The 18,571-nt window shown below is 44.7% G+C and overlaps 1 pseudogene across 1 annotated transcript; it reads right to left on the reverse strand.

The window, feature by feature from the left end:
• Nucleotides 1-11,200: 11,200 nt before the first annotated feature.
• On the reverse strand, nucleotides 11,201-18,571 carry LOC101724016 (uncharacterized protein C10orf120-like; annotated as a pseudogene). The gene is made up of 4 exons (XR_015440381.1): nucleotides 17,914-18,571; nucleotides 12,961-13,058; nucleotides 12,404-12,474; nucleotides 11,201-11,943 (listed from the first exon to the last, which is right to left on the reverse strand). The product of XR_015440381.1 is annotated as an uncharacterized protein C10orf120-like (transcript).

Raw genomic sequence — 18,571 nt, forward strand, 5'->3', positions numbered from 1 at the left:
GACTCCTCATCTTTGACTTATGATCTCATCCGGAGAGGGTAATTACTACTTTATAGGTTTAAACCTCTGCCGGATAATTCAAACATAGTAGCGCAGAAGTCTCAGAGTACAGATTTTAGTTAACTGAAATTCTTAGGAGTGGAAGCTTAGCTAGACCCTTTTCTAGGTTTAGTAATATCTTGTGACTTTTACTTTTGAGAGCCTTTCTTGTTGTGTCCTGGACAACATCCCTGATTAGAGAGGCAGGATTTTCATGCATCATCTCCAGTTAACACATAGGAGGAATGGAATGACTCACCAGTGGTCACTCAATAAGTTGGCTGTAAACTGTGATTAGACCCTAGGTGACCAAACTCTATGCTTTGGTTAAAACTATCTGTGTTTAATGGGAAAAGCATTGGTTTGGGAGCAGAACAAGGTTGAAACCCATACCTCTTTGGGCCAGTTTCCTCACCTGTCAGTTGTGATAGTGATGCCCACATTATAAGGCTTTCCTATTACAAGAAAAAGCAGGTGCTCCACAGGATCACTGCATTGAAGTCATCAGAAGGTCTTTGTGACTTCCATGGGCCTGGAAAGTTCTCCAGTTCAACTCAGGAGGTGCAGGGGTCAGGCCAATGTGCTTCATTTCTCCAGCTTCCCAGATGAGGCGCTCTGCAGAGGTGGGCGAGACTCTGCTGCTTTCCCTGATGGGGTCCTGAGAAGCCAGAGGTGCAAGTCCAATCCTACACTGTGTTCCCTGCTGGTAGTGGCACTGCACTTTTTGACTTGCATCATGGCCTTTAATACCTTAGTAGCCATTGCCTCCTAAGAAATTATGCTGACAGGGTAAGGATTGCTGCTAGGAACGAAGGGTGAGGATTAAAGATCATACCTCCCCAAGGTACTAAAAGCAGCATCTCTTTCTAGGCACAATTGGAACATCTATCAGTTCAGTACACAGGGGGTAAGGCTCATCTTGTCTGTAATCTACGCAGTTGGTTCAGCTAGCATCTGTCCCCCCAGCAACAGATGGAAAGAAAGGTTACCCAGATCCCCTCTCTCCATAGAGGAACAAGTTGGCATTTGAGTGGATACAGAATGATTGAAATGAATGCAAATAAGTGAGCAATTTACTAGCCTGCCAAAAGATTTTGTCTGTTGGTGACATTCTGCCACCTATGTAGTGATGCTGTTTTACAAAAGGAGGGGTACTAAATGCATGTGGAGCAGAGAAATCCAATGAGGGTGCTACTTAAAGATGCTGTTGATGTACCAGAGCTCCCTGGCCTGTTTCACAAATGCCCTACCTCTGAATGAGCCTCTGGGTTTTTCTCTCATCTTGGCCACTAAGGAGGTTGCTGTGGGGAAAAAAAACAAAAAACAAAGAAATCTGAGTATTTGAGAGCAGCTGAGGTGAAGGTAGAGGCAGGAAGTAAGCTTTGGAAGACAGAGGAGGGAGGGTGAGCAGACCCAGGACAAGTTTCTGGGACAACCAGGCTGTCCTGGGACTGCGGCCATTCATCCATGAGACATTTGCACCCCATGGTCCCCAGGCCAGCTTACCTCACTCTTCTCTTGCCCCATCATTCAAAGCCCCACCATTATAACTGCATATGGTTTCTCATGGGGAGATGCACCTTCATTCATATCTAGTAAAATTCCCTGAGCAGATTCTTAAGTTACTTTCCCTCTACCACCAGCTTGGACAAGGGAATGAGGAAGGAATTCCACCAAGGGAATGAAGAGATGCTTGGATACTGGAGTAGGGGTCCTGCATGGTCCTCAGGCCAGTGTGGAAAGTACAGCTGCACAGGCCTCAGGAGAGGCCCAGTGGCTCAGGAGAGAGAGGCCCTGGAAGAAGGAGAGCCAAGCAGGCTGGGGAACACTAACATTGCCCAACATAGAGCCAAATGTCACTTTGCCTGACCCTGCAACCAGGAAAGGGAAAGAAGTTATCTTCTTTCCTCCCCTGTATTTGGCCTGCTCCTGGGCTGCAAACTTGAGCTTCTACTTCCTGACTCCCCTGGCTTAGTTGCGGCCACTGAGCACGTGTTCTTACTTGAACCCTAATCTTCTGTGCTGTATAAGGCCTGGTTGTCTGCCTGGAAACTCCAGGGGGACTCAGAACTGGAAGCTGCTGGTGATGCACCAGCCTGCCAAGGTTTATCTGCATCCCTGGCAGTGAGTGTGTGATCCGCATGGTCTTCAGAAAGGAAGTGAGGTGGCTCGGGAGGCCGAGGCAGCCAGGATGGGCTGTGGAGTTCCACACTTGGTACAACTGAGTCATGATAAATCCAGTGCCTTGGTGAGAACTAACAGGGTTTTTTTTCCTATTCTTCCAGGTGCATAAGGGATGAAACCTTTCAAGTCTACTCCCAACCATCTCTCCGGATTGTCCAAATGAAATTCAAATCCTTCCACTTCCTGAACCGCTTCCCCTCAGTGTATCTGCAATGTAAACTGGTGGTGTGCAGAGTGTATGACTACTCTTCCAGGTGCTACAGAGGCTGTGTGGTGAGATCCAAGAGAGATGTGGGCCCCTACCAGGAAAAAGTGGATGTAATCCTGAGACCTATCCAGCAGCAGATTCCCCCTGAGGAGAAGAGGAGCCTGGGTAGGTCACCCTCGGATGACCCTGCTGCTCGCTAAAGCCCAGCCCTATGACACTCATGGAATTAGGATGCTTCTGTTGGTGTTATGTTACAGCCCAAAATGAATACCTACTACGTGCCAGGCATGCTGTGCTATGCCTGGGCAGACAGTTCTGACCCAGAAGGCATATAGACCTGAGGCTTTATCCTCTGCTTCTCATGCATACAATGAAAATGCTATTCCTTACCTATACTACTGCTGAGAGGGTTCAATAAAGTAATGTTAATTGAACTGCCTTGACCCCTGAGTAGCATGTCATTGGGTACTTTATGAACAATAGCTTTTGTTACTGTTGGTATTATCACTCATAGTAACAACCGTAATAATACTATTATTCCTCATCATGATAACTCCAAGTGATAACAACAGGCCAACATCAGGATCAGGCTGGCCATGAGAATGATAGGTGTGTGTGTGTGTGTGTGAGGAAATATTCCCAGGACTCTCAGGGTGATTTGCAGGATTCCTGGCCCAGTGATGAGGACTGGGATGGGCTAGCAGTAGTAATCAGAAGCACTACCTTCAGTGAGGGCATCACCCCCAGGCATCGTTAACAGCTCCCTCCCTTCATGCCCAGTATTAGGCATGTCCCCGTGGCCAGCTGATTTTTCATTCTTTCCTTACTTACTCATTCAATGAATATTTATCAAATAACCATTGTGTGCCAGAAAGCAAATAAACAGATATAGATCAAAATTCCTGTCCTCGAGGTGTTTACACTCCAGTGGGACAAGGTACAATTAGAATAGACCTAGTGCATGCTATATCCTATAGCATCAGAGCTAGGGAGAAAAGGACAGAGGACGGATGAAGGGGTAACTGGTGTTACCTTCTCTCCTCTCCCTTTATTCCCAGTAGCCACTTCAGTAGCTCAGGTCTTGGCAGTTTCTCCCTTGGGAGTGTTATAATCATTTCCTAGCTGGTCTAAAATGACCCAACTGTCTCTCCTTCTGGCTACTGGAACCTCAGGCCAGAATTGTTCTCCTAAAGTCCAACTTAGAGCTCGCTCGAAAACCTTTCCTTGATTCCCTGGCTAACAAGACAAGGTGAAATAAAACTCTTGCACCCAACACTCAGCTGCCCTTTGGGGTATGACCTCAGTTTCCCCTTCATCACTACCCCCGCCCATTTCTTTTTAGATTCCCACCAAACAGTTCTTCTAATGGGGACAACAGCCCTTACTTGTCTTCTTTTTCCTTCTCCTCTGGGTTCTGTCCTGGTCCCAACTCTTTTCTCGGTATCCTCTTCTCCAAGACCTGGTGGTGGCAGAAGTGGAGAAGCCGGGAAGCTCGCAGGGGAGCTCTCAGAACCCTGCCATTGCTGCAGGGGTCTTCCTGGCCTTGGTCCTGGCTGTGGCAGCCTTCACACTGGGGAGGACACGCAGCACCAGTGGCTGTCTCCTGAGCACGGGGATGTGAAGCCAGGAGAATGTGCTCAGACACTGCCCCCATGTGCACAGGCAGCCTGAGATGATGGAAGAAGTGAGGGCACAGAACAGGGCACCCGGGAGCAGCCTGATTAAATCTCTCTTGGCCCAAGTGTATGATGAGATGAGCTGAGGTGGCAGTGCAGAGAAGTGGGGCCCAGGCTTTTCCTGGATCCACAGCCTCCAGGCTGGACAGAATGGCACAGGTCAATGGTGGCAATGTCTACAATCCCACATGCAGCTGTGAGCCAGAAACTGATAGGAGCAGAACTGTTTCTAGACAAAATTTCTTTTCTGATCTTTTAGAAATCAGCTTCTTAGTCTGTAGTATGAATCTCATCCTTTCCTTACAATAGGGCAAGCTAAATAAAGAATCTTTTTCCATGTAAGTGTCTTGCTTGGTCAGTGTTTCCAAAGGTTCACCTGTGAACTAGATCCCCTCAAATTAAGCGGACAGCTAGGGAGAGATGTCAGCTGGAATAGTAAGAGGTGAGGGGCTCTGATTTTGGCCTCCAGAACCTCCTAGGGAGTGGCTAATGTGTCCTGATATCCTTGGGAGTGAGAAATCTTCAGCTGCTGTGGGATGCAGGATGTGCCCCAAACCCTTCCAGGGGTACAGAAGAACTAGGGATTGTGGGGTTATTTCATTGTTTCTCATTTTCCTGGCCATAATTGCCCACATTCACCTTTGCCTTCCAAGCTGGGTGGTCAAGGAAAGGTGGGAGGGCCACCCCACAGGGACAGGCCTGCCCTGAAAAGCAATAGCAATGCAGTGAAATGCAGGGCCAGCTCTGAGCAGATGTGGACCTGCTCAGAGCCCAGTGATCCTGTGTTGGGCCACATCCTCAGAGGAATGGAAAACCTACAGACACCATATGCCCTAGGTGAGGAGAACAGCAAAGCCTGAATTCATGGTATGTGCCTATTTTGAGTTGTGTCCTCTTGCCTTCTGGGGACACACCTGCCTTCCAGTGTCTTCCAAGCAGCAGCATCACTTCCTATCACCATCCTTCTCCTGCCATCCCATCTGTGGATGGCAGAGGGCATTGCAGCTTAAGTACCTGATTTCGTTGGTTGCCAATAGCTGACCAGTACAAGAAGCTTTTCCATGTGTTTGTTTGTTTGTTTGTTTCTGTGCCACTGCTACCTTTCTTTTGATTTAAGGAAACAGAACCTGATTCTTTTCTCTGAAAATCGACTAATAGGTAGTTTTCCTTTCTGCCCAGTAACTACCACATGCCAAAGGTGACCTCCCATCAGTCCCTAAAGATGTTGTCCCCGTCAGTCTGTCTCTGGCTCCAAGACACCTGAAGTGGCCAGCTTGGGGTTTTGTTCAGAGGGAAACTCACATCCTGAAAGTTTTGATGGCATCAGGTGGCTTCCAGGATATGCTACTCAGGGACCACTTCAGAAGCTGTCATTTGTCCGAAGGCAAGATAAATTGGACCTCAGAGTCTCCTCCCAGTGGGCTGTATTGGACACATAGTATGGGTTGTGTGTGTTCTTGGGGAGCAGGCTCAGGTATGTGCTGACAGGGAGAGAAAATCATATTAGGGAGGCCATGGCGGGGAATGCTATATGTTCAGAAATTTTGCAGGTGAGTTGCTAAACAATCATTAAAAAAATTAAATTTAGTGAATTATATCAAGAACAAAGGTAATAAATCCTAAAAATTCATCACTTTCTAATTATTTGACTCCATTTAACTGAGATCTTTGCCCCAGTTATTTACATATAGAGTATCTGCCTAGTGGAAATACCATCTACTGCTGAATGACTACCCAGCTCTTCCCAACTCTCCATACACGGCACTGCCTTGTAGCATAAAATGATGATGAGAAAATATTTACATCATGGAAATCATGCTACAAATCAAGGATTCCCTCTTTTCAGACACTTTTAGTCAATATTTCCCAATACACGTGGCCCATAGTTCACTCATAAGGGATCCATACTCTAGGAGAGCTTGGCAAAATCTTCAGTGGTTTGCCACTATGTTGAAATCTCCTTTCTTAGCATTACATCTTACGAGAAATACCTGTATCTTAGTAGATCTGGAATCTAATTTTACCTGGCCCAGGAGAGGCCTTAGCAAACTCCCCAGGATCTAAGGGAAGTCCAGGTAGGCCACAGTTGTGAGGTCCTGCGGAGGGGTAAGATGTCCGGGTACAGGTTAGGGGCAGGACAAGGACAGGGAGCAGAAGGTGGGGCTGTGGCATGGAAGACTTTGAGACCTCACCTTATCTCCCTTCAACTGAGCCCAGCCCCAAATTCCCTCTCTTCCTCCTCTAAGCCATGCAAAACTCGTCAGCTTCAGCCTTGGCTCACTGACTTGATGTTACCTCCAGATAACAGTTCCCTTTCTCTTGGAACTCTGTGTGTATGAGTGGCCAGGAATCTATACTGTTTGTCCATGTTCTGAAATGAGGACCAGCATTCCAGCCAGATTAGAGGGAGGCATGGTGGAATCTTCCAGATGTTGAAACTCTAAGAGTGAGTGGTGGACCTATGAAGAGCAAGACCACCATGTGGAGTTATGGCCCGTGGCATTAAGCTCTAAGACTCACAGAGTTAGCAGTGAGCATCTTACAGGGGTGAAAATTTTCAAAATTTCCTCCATCCTCATCTACAGCCTACTGGGAACTCTTTGAGGTCAAAGTAGCACTGAGCTTAGGTGGGTAACCAGGCAGGCTTTCCTGTGATCTAATGTAATGAGCATCGTTCCTCAACCAACCTGCCTCTTCCCCCTGCACCCAGTACAATCTTCTCTATATAAGGCTGAAGGTGGCAAATGTTGGAGAACTGAGGGTTGGCCTGAGGTGTCAACTGATGGTGCTAAGCTCAGACTCTTCCTGCTTATGAGGGCTGGGAGCCTGAATGGTCAGGAGCTCACAGGGAGCACAGGATCAGACACCTCTCAGGACAGAGACCTGTAGTAGCTCTTGACATGGATTTTCCTCCCATATGGATGATTCTGCATGATGTTAAGAGAGAGCAGAGTCAGTGGGAAGGATCAGGAAGCTGCTGGAAATCTGGACCTGTAAGATCATAGTGAAAAGCTCTCCTGTTAGGTTTGGTAGGGGACCTGGTTGACTCCTATTGCATGGGAAGAGCCATCTGGTCATAAAATCTGTATCCCTCTCCACTGCTTTGACAAAGGATTTTCATTTTCATTTATATTCCTACTATATAGTAGGACCATCTTGAGCCTATTTATCTGGGACTTTCCCATTTTAGCTCTGAATGTTCCGTGTTCTGGATCCCCTTTGACAAATCAGGATGGCCGTTCACCCTGGACTCAGGATCAAGGCTGCAGGGCAGAGGACCCGGCTGCACCAAATGCAGCAGAAGGAGACTGAGCCCAGACCCTTGGCCAAATGTGCAACACCCAAAAGTATCTGGGACCTTCCTTGATCATCCATATAGAGAAATTTTCAAGGCTATCCTTGACTCAGGTAGATGTCAGGGTCATTTTATTGATTTTGGTTCCTAGAGACAGACCCAGATGGATGGGAAGGTCTCAAGTTTAATTCAGGGCTGGAGAGAGATCATGAGTTTCATAAGCATATGGCCGTGTGTGTGTGTGTGTGTGTGTGTGTGTGTGTGTGTGTATGCGTGTACTGGTGTGGTAATCTGCTAGGGCTGCCACAGACTAAGTGGCTTAAACAAAAAAATTTATATTACAACTCTGAAGCCTAGAATTCCAAGGTCAAGGTACAGACGGGGTTGATTTCTTCTGGCTTATGTATGACTGCCTTCTTCCTATGTCCTAACATGGTCTTTCCTCTGTGTATATCTGTGTCCTAATCCCTGTTCTTGTAAAGGCACGAGTCATATTAGATTTGGGGACACCCTCATGCCTCATTTAACCTTAATTGTTTTCCTTTTTGTGGCACATGGGATTGAACCCAGCACCTTTGCACTGAACTACATTCATAGCCCTGATTTTTCATTTTGAGACAGGGTTTTGCTAAGTCACTAAATTCTGCAAGTTAAGCTCAAATTTGTGATCTTCCTGCCCCATCTTCTCAGAGTTCTGGAATTATAGGCATGCACCACCGTAACTGGCTCTTAATTATCTTCTTAAAGATTCTATCTTCAAAGACAATCACATTCTGAAGTATTTGGAGTAGGACTTCAGCATATGGATCTTTCATGGCGTGGGACACAATACTGCTCATAACAACTGGAAAATGTCTTCAAGCATTCCTTGCAGCGCTGAGTTAGGAATGTGCATGGTTTATTCTACACAGTGTGGGCAGCCATGACAACTTTTGTCCTGCTAAAGAAATGGAAAAGGAAATGTCTTGGGGGCTGAGGGATACCTGGTAGGTTGAGTGTCCCAAGACTCTGAAATTAAGGGAATTCTTCTCCAGGAAAAGATCCCTGGATGTGCAGGTTCTGGTCTAAGTCCTTTGTGAAGGGAAGTCTACCTCAAAGAGAAAAGGAGTTTGGAGTTGTCTTCTCATTTCAGGAGGGCTAGAGGCCACATCTGGGCTGCATCAGCAAGGCTGTGGGCAGCAACACCAACCTCAGAGAGTTTAGATGACCAGGCCTGGGTCATGTTTTAGAATTTTTCTCACAGTTGTAAATAGTTTGTAAATATGTGGCCACCTCTTTCTGCAGAATGAAAGGGGAAATTGACACCATCCCTGGAGAAAAAGGCTGATGAACTAGAAATGTTTCAAATTGAGTAAAATATAAAAATGAGTGTAAAGAACTAGAAAAAGACTTAGCTGTATTGTAAAGTGATTTTCAAATTTTGGCCTCACTTGAGGAACTTCTTTCTGTCAGCCTAGTGTGGTTGGGCATTTTGCAGTCTTTCTCGCACTCTGCTGTGATGATGAAGGAGGTGAATCTCTAGTCATCTTAGACACCTCGCTTGATGTCTGGTGCAACTTCCAGCACTGAACACCAAGAAATAACAGATAGCATATGAAAAGAGAAAACAACAAGCTCAGGTACAAACAGAAAAGCAAGGTTCCCAAGGTCCTGAAAAGTTGGTGAAGCCCAAAGTGGTGAGCTGGGCTGAAGCTCAGGCAGCAGTGCCTGCTGGGTGTTCTGGGAAAGCTCACTAGTCAGGCCCTGAAGTGGACAGACCCAGCCAGTCAGCCAAGAGACGCTGGTAAGTCTCACCGACCTTGGGGCCACACAGCCCAGTGCTCATCTCTGGCCAGATCTGCTCTCTCCACCATCACTGCAGCACAGTTCCATTGGCTCTGGACTATGGACCTGGGAAGGAGCCAAGCAAAGGCCCCTGTGAAACCACTGAGTCCACAAGAGTGGAAGGTGGGGAAGAGCCAGAGCAGAGGAAGTAGGGAGAGACAAAAGGAAGTCCATAATAAAATACCTTCCACTCCAAATGGGCCTGTAAATCAAAATTACACAATGTTTGGTGAATAACAGCCACTGAAATCACTAATCAGATCAAATATTAACTCTGGATTTGTTTTGCAATTTTTCTATTGAGGTACAATTCAAATAGCATGAAATTAACCACTTTAAAACTATGGAATCACATGACATTTAGTACCTTTACAGTATCATGCATTCCCCTTCTCTTTCTAGTTTCACAAGTATTTTTAAATATGCCTAAATAAACCCCCTACCCAGTCAGCAGTCATTCCCACTGTCTTCTCCAGGCCCTGGCAATCGCTGATCTGATTTCTAGGTCAGTGAAGATACCTGTTCACTCCAGATTGACTTTAAGAAACATTCCTGCGAAGAATGCAACAGGAATGTTAAAGATGACCAAAGGTATCATTGAAGGTATAACTTTAGTTTTTAAAAGTTATTTTGAAATAATTTCAAATAAATGTTGGAGGAAGAGCACAAAGGAGAATACAAAGATTACACAAGTAATCATGTGCTCAAGACATCCTTCCTGTTGTCCCAATGCAAAGTATTTGATTTCTTTTTTCTCAGTGTAAAGATCAGTAAAAACAGCGAGTATCATTATGATACACCCTGAAATGCTGACTGCCTTGAAATTCCCTCTGTCCAATTAGTCTGCCACCCTTAATCCCAGTGTCCCACAAAGTCTCAGGACACCAGCAACATGTAGACAAACTTTCTGCCGCAGCATAAAATACATGGAAACACATGGTCTTGAGTCCAACTGCCAATTGAATTTCTGTTCCAAACTGAAATTTCCTGAGCCTGGTCTTTACCATCTGCATTTTTATCACCATCTTCTGATCTTCAGAGCTCTGACCTGAATCTCCCATCAAGCTCAGTTCATAGCATTTTAGCATTTCTCTAGTCTGCATCTTCAAACCTTTCCAAACTCCTTCTGCAAACTGGATCCAAACACATCTAAACCACAGTTAGGTATAGTCACAGCAATGATTTCACTTTTAGTACCAAAATCTCTGTCAGTCATTTTCTCATCACTGGGACACAATACCCAACACTCAAAACTTAAAGGAGGAGAGGTTTATTTTGTCCCATGGTTGTAGTCCCTGACTCAGTTTCAGGAGTTTCAGTCTATGTTCAATACAGAAATGGCCTGGCATAGTGAAGAAAAGCTGCTCATGCCATGGTTTCCTGAAAGCAGAGAGAGAAGGAAGGGGCCAGGGAGGGAGAGCACACCTTTCCGGGTCACACCCCCAGTGACCCGTCTCTTCTAATCATTCCCTGCCCTCTAACAGCAAGTCAGTTATAGCACCCTCTGTGATTCAATCACCTGCCAAAATCCCCACCTATGAGCACATGGAACTTTGGCAACATTCTTGATCTAAACCATAACACCACCTGAGGCCAGGAGAACCACCCAGCTCAGCCCTGCCTGAATTGCTCACCCACAGAATTAGAACCTCAATTATTGTTTTAAGCCACTAAAATTGGGGATTTTTTTTTAAACAAGAGTAGGTGACTGATACAGGTCCCAAAAGGAAAAAGAAGATGCAGAGGACTGCTCTCTGTTCAACTAGGTGAGATCAGGAAGGCCTGGGCTGTTAGTGAGATTGAGATCTGAAAGTTATGAGTTTCCAGAAACCAGGAAGCCTCAGCAACTGGGTGTTACTTTGAGGACACTAGAAGATAGGGCAGGGGAAGCCAAAGTATCCAAAGAGAGAGGTTGGAAGGAGCCTAGGGCACAAGGCACAGAAGAAATAAGGATGAGGACACTTGGGTACCCTGGGGGATAAATAAAACTTTAATAATTACAAGGAGCAGCTTTACCCACGCACTCCTTGCAGGCATGCCCTTCTTGCAGGGGGTGGGTATTGATCACATTCCTGGAGTAGATTTCCCGAGATATAAAATCCTGGTTCATGAGCATGAGGTCTCTGGGGAATTCAGTCACAGAAAGGAGATTTCGGTTTGTTAGGCCTGTGATGGACCGTTCCAGTGTCTTTATGGGAAAGAATGGTTTACAGTCATTTGGTTGGCATGGTAAACACCTTCTTGATTCTTTTGACTTGAAAGCAACCTTCACTTTTATTTCTGTCTTCTTGTGACTTTGCTCTCTTCCTCCTTTTTCTCCTCCTGCTTGAGATTGTCACAATAATCACTATCATCTTTTCTCACCTTGCCTTTTGCTGTTGGACCCAGAAACACTGAGCCCCCAAGTCTTTCAGCATGGGAGGAAACCTGCTTACTTCCCAGGGCCTGAGCCAGCTGCATCCTTTCTACGTGCTTGCTGATGTTGATCTTCTCCCACTGGGGCATTCTGAACTCCACGGCAGGCATGATTACCTGTGCCGTCCACAATTTTTTTACAGGTTCACACACAGCACAAGGAGGGGAGGGGTTTTTTTTATATTCCATTGCTGTTTGTAGTCTGGAGACAGCAACCGTAGTTCCCTCAGCATTTTTCATTCTTCCTCTTGTTTAGAAGCCAAAAACCTTCTTGTGGCTATAGTATGAACACCCCCTAGATGCTGACAGTAGGAGGGAGGTTGTTAAAATCTTCATGCACAGAGGCAGAAAGAATTAGCTAGTGGTTGGTTCTCCCTTCATTGCTGAGGACAATGTGAAACAGGGTGGACCTTCTGGGTCAGACAAGCCTGAGTTCAAATCCTGACTCTCCTCTTACGAACTATGAATTTGCGAGAATGTTATTGACTTTACAAATCCATTTGAAGCCTCAACTAGACAAGGTCTAGGAGAGAGATGAGTGTAAGATCAGAGCTCAGAAGAGGCCATTTCCATCATCTGTAATTACTTAGGGTTATAGTCCTAATTGGGACTTTTAAATAAGAAGGTACTGGCTTTTGCTGTGCAAGTGTAGAATCCTCGAGCAGACCTAGCCAATTACTGTCAGTGGGTTTGGAATCTAGGGCCCCCAGCTCACTGGTGGGCATCAAGAGGCCCCTCTAAGTGTGAACTCCAGACACTTACCAGGATCTCTTTTTCCAGGGGGAATATTTTCCTAGGGCAATACATGGAATTTGTGGAATTTGGTCCATATCCTGAAAAGGAGAGAGGTAGGTGGATTAGAGCTCTGGAGAGGGTCTTTCTAGTTGTCCCTCACAGAGTGGGAAACCCGAGAGTGTAGCTTTCCAGTAAGCAGGCAGAGGTCACCTATGCATGGGCTAGAAGCACCAGCCACACTCATCCCAATGGTAATGCAGGACCTAGGTCCTCTTGGCAACACGGAGAAGCCTGATGCAAGTAGGAACAGCTGGTGCTAAGGATTCGGACTGTCTTTCCATTCTTGTCTGATTTGCCCTCTTCAGTGTCCCTTTCTTTAGCCCTCTGTATTCCAATCCTTGGACAGCCATTTTCCCATTCTCTGATCATGCTGTGGCCACAAGCTAGGATGGGAGGTGTTAGTGCCTAGAGTTTGTTTCTAAGACAGTTTAACGGAAACCCAAGGGATAGTCACAGCATTTGCTGCATCATAACTGGCCCACCTGAGGGCTATTGTGAAGTCTGCAGGTAAGCCCTTGACTCACTGCGGGGAAGCAGGCACACGTTATCAGACTGGCAAGTTGGAGTCCAGGGAGGAGAAGGGTCGGAGAGTGTGTCTGGAAGGTCATCTGATTTCTCAGTTCTTATGGGATGAAGAAAAAGACATTGTGGTTACCTAAAGACACCCCCTCCCAGATTTTCTGCCTCTCTAGCCTTTAGTGCCTCATGCTTGATCAGTGCTGCTTGGGGAATAACCATTTAAGCAACTGCTCATGGTCCCCTTTGTCTGGAACACCTCTCTACCCCTTGGCAACTCACTTGTCTCTCAGGCCCAGCTAGATTGCTACCCATTCTGAAGACCTTGCTGAACAAAACACCCTTTGTTCATGTTCTCATAGGACTTCCTGTACTGTGCTGTGGTGCTTTGCTGCATGTTGATTTGATTGTCCAGTGAGCCTGTCTCTCCCTCTATTGAAGGCAGGTACCGATGGCATCTTACTCTTTGCCATGTACTTGCTTAGCACAGGTCCTGGTAGAGAGTAGATGTTCAGTTTGCTGGCTCAATAAACAACTGAACTGGGAGGGCTGGGGATTTAGCTCAGTGGTTCCGGCGCCTGCCTTGCAAGCGCAAGGTCCAGAGTTCGATTCCCGGTACCAAAAAAAAAAAAAAAAAAGACAAGCAAAACAACTGAACTGAGTTCATGGTTAAAGTTGAGGTCAGAAATATTGCTGGTGGGAATGGATATTACCACAACTCCTGTCAAAGATGATTTGACAATATATATGGTAAATTACACTTACTCTTTGACCAAATTACAGCTGCAAAGATAAATATATTCAAGGTTAGAGAATGCAGCCTTATTTGGGGTAACAAGCCTAATGATAAATTCACAGGTCAATTGGTGGAGGCTTGGCCAGAGAGTTATGCCAGTTATACAGTGGAACACTGCGTAGACACTTAGGACTGTGGGAATGAAAAAGGTCAAGAAAGGCAGATCTGTTTATGTGGAACTGCATCCAAGAAGTAATGTTAAGTGCAAAAAGTAAGGTGAAAATGTACATAAATTGTAAACTACCTTTTTGTGCTGAGGAAGAAAAAATAAGCACATATATTTACATTTGCCGAAAGAAGTCTAGGATAATACACAAAAAAACCTAATAAAAACAATTACATGAGTAACATGCCAGCAGAGGAGGCAGTGGTAGGAATGAGCCCTTCATTGTATATATCATTATATTGTCTTAAATTTAGAACATTGTAAATATATGTTTGAAAAAGAGAAATTAAAAAAGTAAAGAAGCAGCTTGGTGGCGGGGGGGGCATTGCCATGCTGTCTCCAATAAATAATGGTCCTAAAACTTACCTGTGACCCCACCAGAAGCCTATGATTTGTGGAAATATTTAGCTTCTGTCCAGCACCCAGACCCATATCGCCATCTGAAATACAGAAGTGCTCCTCCTTCTAGGAGGCAAACTCAGTTACCTGGCCCAGCTGTGAACCTGGAAATCAGGAGGGGCCTCTGAAAAGTACAGAAATCCCTCTTACACTGCAAGCACTGATTTTCCCATTTGTTCCACTGGCAGCTGCCAACTCAGAGGAGCCTTGAACAGCCACACACACCTGGAGCATTGCAGGCACTCAACAAATATTTGTGGAACAGCCACCGCTTCTGTGAATGATACATGAAGGAATGTTTTGTTCCCATCTAATCTTTGAAAAAATGTCCAGTAATACACTCATGGCATAATGTGATGTAGAATATGTAGTGTATGATCTTCATGCTGTAAATATACAAATACATTAGAAGGAAAATGCAGGCACATCAGTGTCTACTTGAGCCTGTGGACATGCCAGACTGATGGTATACCAGTAGTCTGATCAACTCCAGCTATCTACACAGAGGAGTCAAGGCTCTATTACAACAGGTACGGTCAGGTAGATATGGCAATTTCTTGATCTGATCATAAAAATGTCATGTATTTAAATGTCACAGTATACCCCATAAATAGGTACAATTACTATATGTCAACTGGAAATAAGATATATCTTTGAAATAAAAGTGTGCCATGGTCAAGTCTAGGTCTGTCAGACATCAGGGGAAAGGGGGGTGAGAAAGGGCAGGTCTGGGAGGGGTGTTGCCATGGCAACAGGTCTCAACACGGTGGGAAAATCAATATTTCTCACACCCAGTTCCACAGACTTCTGCTTTTATCTCATTTCCTTGTCTCATTTTCTCTCTTTTTCCGTTCCCAGGCTCTTTGCTTTTGTTTTATTTTAAAGATCTCTCCCCCAATTATTTTCACATTAAGTTTTATTTTTGATATTTACCTAGATTTTTCTTGATTTTTATTCATAGCTACCAGCTTCATCTGCTGTTTCATTTTCAAATTTTCCTCTTTAACAGTTTTTCATTTTAAGCTTGTATCTTTTATTGTCACTTTTTTTGCTTACAACAATTATCTTTCATCTATGTTTTATCTATTTATCATACAGCATTTTGACACTTTTACCTATTGTATCAGTCAGAGTTCTCCAGGGAAAATGGAATCAGTAAGAGAGATTTATTTTAAGGAATTGGCTCATGTGATTATGGAGGCAGATGAGTCCAAAAATCTGCAGGATGGGTCAACAGGCCAGAGACCTGAGGAGGAGCCAGCATCCCAGTTCAAGTCCAAAAGCTGTCTGTTGGCAGAATTTCTTCCTGGTTGTGGGAGGTCAATCTTTTGTACTATTGAGGCCTTCAAATGATTGGATGAGGCCCACCCACACTGTAGAGGGCAATCTCCTTTACTCAAAGTCTGATTTAAATGTTAAACTTGTCAAAAAACACACTCACAGAAACATTCAGAATAACAGACCAGGCCAAATAGCTAGGCATGTCCAGCCAAGTTGACACATAAAATTAGTCACATCTACTTACATTTACTGGGTTTTTCAGGATTAGTGGAAATATTTTTTATAATTTTTAAAAATCAGGCTATTAGATTGGATACATAATTTTACCCAAGTTTTGAACTATGTATCAATAGACTCATATGGTATATATTCTTTGGTGTCTGCTTTAAAAACATTTTGAATATGCTATTATTGATACATTTGTCTTCAGTTCTCTCATTTTCATTGTTGCTTAGCATGATTGTGTTATAATTCTTTGATCAGTGTTCTGTTGCTTTGAGAGATTTGTTTCTAGTTTGGGGGGCATTCTTGCACATGTCTCTTGGTTATAGGCAGGCTTTTTGGTTGGGTATATATCTAGCGGTGGAATGCTGGGTCAAGGTATGCATAGCTTCAATTTACTGGAAAATTCTCACCTCTGTTCCGAAATGTCTCTACTAATTCACAGTCTGAAAAGTCACATTGGTACTCATTTTGTAAACCCAGGTGCCTATGTTGTGGCACTCGTGTGGCTTTATTATGCATTTTTCTGGTTATAAATGAGGTTGAACATTTTTTATTAGACATTGAGATTTCCTTTGTTAAATATCTATTTAAATTTATTGTCTGTTAACTTTCTGCTTCTATTTGATATGTAGGACTTCTTTATATATTCTTTTTGGCTAAATACATAGCAAATATTTGATCCTATTCTGTGACACGCCTATTTTCTTAAAACTGTCTACTGGTGAATGGAAGTTCTTATTGTATGCCAGTGGCACTTAATTTTTCAGTCTTTCCTTTTATGGTTAGTGCTTTTCATATTTTGTTTAAGAAATTGGCTTTTACCTCAAGTAGGAATGATGCTTTCTCATATTTATACATGTATAATTAACTTTTCAATAATTTTAACACTGTACTAAAATATATGTCAATATGATTAACTTTATTTTTTCAGTTTCGTTTTCTTCAAATATATTTTCCAATTTACTTTTATAATGGTTGTGAAACGCATGTATATATTATACGCATGCGCGTGAACACAACGCAAATGTTGGGCTGTCCCCTCTCCTCCACAGCTATTTGTGAAGCCATCGCGTGGGCTCTGGCTCCCCCTGGTGGATTAAAGAACGACACTCAAGGGAGATTCTTCATGGACTAACAGGAGTTGGTGATGGTTAGGACCTCGGATTTAAGGCTGAAGAAAAGCAATTACTTTGAGGCGAGGGCAAAAGATGAAATCTGATACGGGACGATAAACGAAAAGAACCCAGCTGGACTAAAACACAGAGTTTAGAGAGTAGGAGAGGGGCAACCTGTCCATGCCTGGATCACAGTACCCACTGGGGAAAGGTGGCGAGGGAGGGAGCGAGGCGGCCACTCAGTAAGCCCACAGTCACGCTGTCCTCCCCACTGGACAGCGCGAAGTCAGAAGACTCCAACACAGGACTCCAAGAAACTAAATCAGAACGGGTAAAATTTCATTGCCACATGCCATCGCTCTTGGCTCCAGAACCTGAATGCAGTGAGACACCTGGGGAGAGAGAGGAGGTTCCCCCAACACAGACAATTTTAATAATTGTCTAATAATAACAACAATATTGATAATAACAATAACTAATATTAAAAAGTAAACTGCCTGTATCTCCCACATGCGAATGTGGAACAATCAGCGTTCTACCCACGATTGTCGGTCTCCCACAGACGGACAGGACGCCTACCAATGCCTATCGGAGAAGGGCAGAAGGAAGTAAAGGTCAGTTCTGCAACAAAATCAGAAAAACAACGCAGTGAGCGAGCGGGGCGTGGTAGCAGCACTCCGGGAGGAGGATTAACGGGGAGTTCGAGGCCAGCCTGGTTACATAGTGAGTTCAAGGCCAGCCTGAACTACATAGCGAAACCCTGTCTCAAAAAACCAAAACCGAAACCGAAACGGAAACCAAACAACAACAACAAAAACGCAGTGACTACGTAGGGCAAGAGCGCCTTCTTGCGGTTTCTGTGGGCGGAGCGGAAACAGACAATGGTGATCAGAACCTAGGAGAGCAGCCTTGAGGTCCTGTAAGAAATAGGCAGGAAGAACGGACGAAGGGAAGACCCTGTGAAGTGGGAGATGCTTACCCTCCAAAACGATGAGGATAATTGGATCCGCGGAGGCCTACCGGAAGGCACGCTGGGAGCTCAAAACCTGGACGCGAGCTAGGGGGAGCCACAGTCCTCAATCGTGTCCGCAGGAGGACATTGCGGGCTGACCGAAATCAGACGCGACATCAGTGAAGGGGGTGCTGTGTGAAAGACCTGGGTTACTGTTGTAACAGCTGTGCGAAGCTTTCTGTTGGTTTTGTCTTTCTATTCCTTGTTTTTAGTTTCTTCCTCTTCTTTCTTAAGATTCTTCTTTATTGGTATTAGATGATTACAGTACTTTAAGTTTCACTGGTTTCCCATTAAACCTGCTCTCCCGTTTAGTGTGCCTTCTCTCCTATCAACTCTCTCCCTGCCTTAATCTTAGTCTTTCCCTACCCCTCTCTATCTCACCTTCTTTTTCTCTTTCTTTTTTTTTTTCTTTTGAGATACGGTCTCACAGTTTAGTTCGGACTGGCCTTGACCTCACTTGGTAGCCCAAGCTGGCCTCGAACTCACAGCCATCCCCCTGCCTCAGCTTCCTGCATGCTGGAATACAGGTGTACAGCCTCGCCTTCTTGTCCCCCTCCCCCCATCTAAGGGCATAAATAGGAGATTGTAAAGAAAGTGCATTCGAGAATAAGAATTAACCCGTGCC

Source organism: Heterocephalus glaber, unplaced genomic scaffold, assembly GCF_053883595.1.
Source record: "Heterocephalus glaber isolate CG9 unplaced genomic scaffold, H.glaber_assembly_v1.0 deba00001497, whole genome shotgun sequence".
NCBI classification, from domain to species: Eukaryota; Metazoa; Chordata; class Mammalia; order Rodentia; family Bathyergidae; genus Heterocephalus; species Heterocephalus glaber.